Source organism: Cottoperca gobio, chromosome 6 (genome assembly GCF_900634415.1).
Source record: "Cottoperca gobio chromosome 6, fCotGob3.1, whole genome shotgun sequence".
NCBI classification, from domain to species: domain Eukaryota; kingdom Metazoa; phylum Chordata; class Actinopteri; order Perciformes; family Bovichtidae; genus Cottoperca; species Cottoperca gobio.
This window is the reverse complement of record NC_041360.1, coordinates 13,444,848-13,451,797: the sequence shown is the minus strand read 5'-3', so window position 1 is coordinate 13,451,797 and position 6,950 is coordinate 13,444,848.

Below are 6,950 nucleotides of genomic sequence, written 5' to 3'. Positions count from 1 at the left end.
AAACACACAGGGCTCATGTCACACCAGCCCTCTGTATAACCAGCCTGATTACTAAGTGAGAGAATACTTGCCAAACCAAATGTACTGAGCCGCTGAGGAATGAGCAACACACACATTCACCTGTGTACACACACACACACACACACACACACACACACACACACACACACACACACGCGCGCGCTTACGTTTCATTACAACCTCTCATTTCTCTAGCAGCGGGGCCTTCCTTCAGAATAACACTCCTGTCATCCCAGCCACAGGGGGCTAAATTATTCAAATACTGTAATTCTTCCCTTCTTCCTCCCACCCGCCCTCTCTTACTTTCCAGCACTCTGCCACTCATAATTTGTCTTTTCATTGTTGCCAATTTAGCGGCAATCCCTCCCATTAATGATGCCAACTGTTCTAAATGGTGTGACTGAGAGAAAGGAGGAGGAGGGGCAGATGTCAGCGAGAGGGAAGCGGTGCACGTGTGGCAAAGACAATGCTCCGGATTTTACAAGCTGCTGTGCAGATATAAATGGATGATATACTGACTTTTACCCATTTCCCTCTCCTGGCCTCCCACATGCTCTGATTGTTAAACAGGCTTTGTTTTATTAACTGTTTAAATGTACATATGTGGCTTTATTTGCCTGTCACTAGTAAGCATATTTTGGGAGATTAAGAAATATATCTACATCTGTTTCCTGTGCAGGATCTACTCGGATGCATAAAACTCTGGAATATATTTTCACAACGAATCAATTAGATCATATACTTTTATGGTCATGCCTTTGTATTGGCAAGTGGCGAGCTATCTAAAAACCACTTTCTTTTTGTATTGACTGAATGAAAAGTAAAATAAAACTGAATACATCAGCGAGGACGGTGATGATACAGCAAAATGGCACTTAGAATATTGTTATTGTCCTTTTATGTGTTCTCCTGGGAGCAGCTGTACCTACAGAGATATAGAGAAAATCACATTCAAATCATGAATATTTGAAATAATTTATTCACATGCATCAATCTGTGTTATGAACAGGAGAAACAATGTCAATATTTCATCTCTTAGAAATTATGGCACAGACTCTATCTTTTATTGTAGCTGAATCTGCATGTTTTTAACCTGGATAGTGTTCCTAAACTGATGAAAACAAAAACAAAGTCAGCTGCATTGTCATATGATTTGGACTCCTTTATCTTGGGACCAAAAACACAGGAGTTGCAATACTTGGAGAGGCTATAATGTTTACTTCTTAAAGCAGGTTTGATGTGACTTGACACTGGGCCCTCTAACCTTGTCTAAATAAAAAATAATAATGAATAAATAACTTCATGGTTGGAGGATGTTGGATCAATGTAGAGGCCTCAGTAATGATTTCTTTCAAAATGAATCTGTAAAATATTTCCTTATAATGTTCTTTATTGCAAACACCACACACTCATTTTCAGTTTGCTTCACACGTATAACAGAAGCCATTTTCAATTTATATTGCGTTTAATGTTATAACTAAATAGAACCATTTAAATAGAACCGTTAATCATTTTCAGACTTTATCACAAGCGATCACAATCGCAGGTAAATGGGGAGTGAAGACAAACAAAGACAAATGGGGAAGGAGAGAGAGAGAGAGAGAGAGAGAGAGAGAGAGAGAGAGAGAGAGAGAGAGAGAGCAAAATAAATATTGATTGGTATGAGAAAGAAGGGCGAGAGACAGAGAGAGTGAGTGAGAGAGGCTTGGTTAAGCTGTGTGATGGAACTACGCTGCTATCTTAAATGAGGAATCCCATATGAAGGTCTGGATTAACCAAATTTAATCCCTCATCAAACAGACAATAACAGTGCAGCCTAATCCCCCCAATTCTCAGATTAGCAGCTCCTGCTCTCGTCTTGGCAGCGCAGCAGGGGCCGGTGCCGGCCCATTGAGCTCTCCTCCACAATGACCTCTGGATGAGAACGGGCTTACAAGCTGCAAGCCTGAGCTTCATTCTAGCTGCTGCTAGTCAACAGAGTTCCACAGGATGAACAGGTTATATGAGACACAGGACACAGGACACAGGACACAGGACACAGGACATGGGAGGGTGCGAGAGAGGACATTTGGAGTTCTAGGTTGACCTGACATTTTGTTAAATTGAATTGGTAAAGTTAAAAACAAATGTTCTTCAAGTGTCCCGTTATACAAATACAGTATATGATTAGCAGGGAATTAAAGAAAGCTCAAAGAAAGGTGTTTCAGTGCACTTGACTTTGAAGACCTTGATTGTTCTACAAAACCTGTAATTAGAGGTTGAGATAGGGGGATGTAATTACCTCTAAGAGTGAGGACCCTGGAGTAAACAAATATGTTCATCAAGCAAATAAAGGATTAACGTGTATATGCTCACTTCACTCCTTAACCCGTCTGATTCATCTGGGAAATGCAAAGCACAACATAAGGCGAGAGAGTGAGAGAGACGGGGAGAAACAGAGAAAACAAGAACATAGAGAACGGGCTAAAACTGCTGACACCCGCTCTTCTGAGCCGGCTGGATGAGTCGTTTCCTTAGATAAAACACAAATAGACAAATGCTTATTGGGAATACATGTTTAACTGAGACACATGTATTCATCTTTGTCTTTACTTTTACTATGAAATGTGTGAGATATTACTCTAGAACAATTCGATCCCAAACTCTTTGAATTTAAAAATATTTCATGATGTGTTACGGCTCCATAAAGGTTGACCACATATAAAGCTTCATAATGGATTGTACCAACAGAGGCAGCACGTCAATCTTCTTAACAAGTTTGTTTTTGCTGATGGAGTCACGCACCACAAGTTTGGGCATATAGCTGAAATTTTGATTTAAATCTCTGTTGACTATCTCCTGCATTGTCTGTTGCTTGTGTGAATGCTGAGCTTTAGTTTCTCTCTTAATTAAGGTAATTGTGATTGAAGAGTGGTCTGTTTTAGTGTAGCCTTGAGGCAGAAAAGGTTGTGTTTTTGCAGAGCTAGTTGGGCTGTACTCAAACCTGAGACCCTCCAGGCACCAGGAGACAGTGGATGTGATGTCTGCTGACCTGTGGATACCCTGCATGTTTAGGTAAAGATGAACAGAGACACACTGAGACATCTGTGTTGACAAACCAGCGCACCTGAATGGTAAATGTTAAGATGGGACATGACAGAGTGGCTCAAAGCTTTTTTAGAGACTAAGACTAACATGTGAAAAACACAGACATGAAGGGCTTTGTAAGGGCGAGGCCAAACATTTTACAACCTGAAGCACGTATTCTGCATATTTTGTCATATAATACTCAAAGGGAGCTCTTGACTGTTTGAATGTAGTCACTATTGCCATATGTTCAATCATAATATTGTCTTGTATTTTTACTAGGATGTTACATTGGCAGAAAGAGGAATCCCCCTGAACAAACCTCCGGTCCTATACATATTTTATTTCAGGCTCAGGAAAGAAAGAAAATCACACTTTTTCCTATGCAGAAGCATAAAACTCTCTCTAATGTAAATTGCACTGCAGTGTGAGCATGTCTATACTGTCTGCCCTAGTTTTCATTATCCTAGTTCATTTTATTTATGTTGGATACTTTTGTGTGTGTGTTTCTGCCAGTAATAGTAATTGTATTATTAGAAGCAGTTGTGCTACTAGCAATATTAATACTATGCTTCCATAAATGATCTTTTTGTGTGCATTAAGTTTGTTTGCGTGTGTGTGTGTGTGTGTGTGTGTGTGTGTGTGTGTGTGTGTGTGTGTGTGTGTGTGTTCCTTGGAGCAGTACCAGCGCAGTAGTTATGAAGCTCAGGCGGGCTAATGTTGTACTGCTGCCAAAACAGTAAAGCAGCCCCCACTGATATCAGTTATTAATATTTAACTGTCCACTATTAAAGTTTAAGGCGGTTGAGATGGAGCTGGGGGGAAAAGAGGCTACTTCATGATCACTGGCCGTACAGCACTGTAAACACGTTCACTAAAGCCCCTGACAGTGTTACAGTGTGGATTTAGGGAGCAGGAGGCAATAGTGCATGAGGCTACAGTTGTTTTGTGTGTAGACTTAAAGTATGTGAGCAGAAGACACTGGATCTGATACATGCATTTATTTCTGCAGAGATACGATTCTGTTATTGTCTTAGCATGACAATTAAATGGTTATACGCATTGTTGGGAGCCAGTGACCAACATGAACAATATGCATATGTCTTATAATACAAATGAATAGTTGTGGTGTGCAAAGACCATGTTGTGAGGCTGCATTTCTCAGCTGCTGATTGTCACATGTACTGTTCTCAGTCATCAGTCTGCAGTGAAAAGTCTTGTGTAATTTCATAAAACTCCTATATATTTACTTTTATTTGTTGCTGTAAACCTGCACTAGAAATCAAATAAAAACACCATATGGTTTATTGTGTTTTACATTCAATACACTCTTATAAATGCATGGCATTGATATGGAAACATATATGAAACTGTAACAAGGGTTTTGCCTCACATGTGACCCCACATTCCTTAATCATACTCATCTGAAATTGATCTTTTAAAAAGAATTGTGATTTGCATGTGTTCTTAGTACTTTTAACAAGCATTTATCTTATTTCACCTTTAAATTCAATTTGGAGAATCAATTGTACTGTAGGGCAGAGTGAAAACTGTCTTGTAAAACTTGTTACCCTCAACTTGCTAACCCTGTTGTTTCTTTTCCTCCAAAGTGCCTGGAGCATAACCTCCCCCTGACGTTTTGAGGTAAACAAGTCAAACCAAGGTTAAAACAGGAAGAAATGCAGTGTGAGATTCAGCGATGTTCCAACTCGCTCATGAAGAGGTTCTATAAAAGAATAGGCTGGCTGGCTAAAAGTGAGCATGAAAAATACCCCACCTCCACATTGACCCATATCATCCATTATGTGTGGTGATTATGAGAATAGAACTGCCTTATGGGTAGCCACAGTTCCAGGAAACAATAGCTCACTGTCAGGCTGTGTTTTAACCGTAGGATGACCAGCTTTATTACGGTCTGATTATTGAAGCCTCACTGAAGACTCACCAGCCATCATTATTCTGGTTGCTTCACTGAACTGACGGATCAGTCAATGACCTGCTTCAATTTATATTCAGATAATTGAACCAACAATTACAACCACACACAGGCATTTTCAAAGAGGTCACAACCACAGAGAGAGCACAGCTGACAAGGTTTGTAATAGATGTGGCCTGCACATGATACTGGATCATACACCCACTCCTGCCTCTCTCATAAAAATAAAAAAGGACTTGAAATAAAAGGTGTGTCTTTTCCTAAACTGCTTTATGTCACAGTTCTTCTCATACATAATGCATTCATGCAAATGACAATGTTCTGCATTCCCAAATAACAAGAGGACCTAAATCTTTGCCAAAATTAGTCTTTTAATGAAATTTCCATGAATGCAAATGCAGGCCAGGTCTGAGCGTAATTCTGCCCAGGAATTAAACTAAGTTGGCCTGGTTTATCTTAATAGCTGATCTCAGCCCAGTGGGGCTGGTATTAAGTCTGTCGGTCGCAGCACAGCGCTCAACGCAATCACAGCTTTGCCTTCTCTTGCGTAGCTTACTCCAGTGACCAGCATAGAATTAACATGTGCATGGACGCGCACTCTCACACACACACACACACACACACACACACACACACACACACACACACACACACACACACACACACACACACACTCACACACACACACACCTGCACATACACAATCCCACACATGCCTCAGTGCATTCCAATATGATGTTTCTCCATTGATATTATGGATGTAATTATACCGAGTTGATTATTAAGTCCGATTCGTCTGTGGAATCCCTCCTAAATGTCTAAATATACAATATTGTTTAGCATTCAATGGAAGCCACATTTCATACCAGAATTTATTATAGAATAAGTTGCACACGTGTTAATAACTGTTTTTAGATTGGCAAAATCCAGTTAATTTAAGTGAGAGCTAATATTTAATGTATTTCATGTCATTATTTTATATTGTAAAAGCTTAAATGAACAATTACTACGCTCATAAGTGTCATGTTTAATATAAAACTGTATTTATGCTGTATAGTACTGCTGTAATAATGAGGTGTGTGAGTGTGTGTGTGTGTGTGTGTGTGTGTGTGTGTGTGTGTGTGTGTGTGTGTGCAAAGCACTCTCTCCATTACCTGACATATCACCTGACAGAAGTGCAGTCTTTGCAGGCAGACAGCACTTCATTATGAAGGCATTTGGATTAGAACAGATTAGGACATTATATAGATATGTAGAAGAGACTAATTATTCACTAATTAACACATCATTATATCGAGATCACAGCTTGTGGTCTATGATGGAGCGTGTGTGCATATGTGTGCGTACTGGATGTGCATGTTCACTTATATGTATTTCTCATGTGTTAAATCCATCTCCAGTGCATTTTTAACCGTTTTTCTGTCCATGTCTGTTGTTCACAAATATCATCCTTCACTGTGTCTCACCCTCTGGTCAAATGGAGAGGATCTGTGTGCTGAACTGACGTGTCACAATTGTTCCCCTCACAGGACCATTGTGTGTTTGGTATATAGCTTCAAGTGTTGAAGAGAAATCACTGGTCCCTTCACTCTATCCCAGCACAAAGTGACTTGGAGTAACTGCCAGTGATAACTAGTAATTACATCCATTTAAAATGTGCATTATTTTACCCCTGCATTGAATAAACTAGTGAGGCAGAAAATTGTCCAGTTTTATCCTCTTCCTTATAAACACACATTTTCGAAAGGAAGCACTTATTTTTGACAGGTTTTATCCTTGAGTGAGGCTAAACATTCTCGAGGAGTTTTCATGTTAATTGTCACAGTGACAGACGGACAGATGGAGCCAGACAGAGAACGGGACAGACGCACACTCAGTCACAGTGAAGTAACCCAGGCCAAAATTAATCTCTCCAGTTCACTGCAGT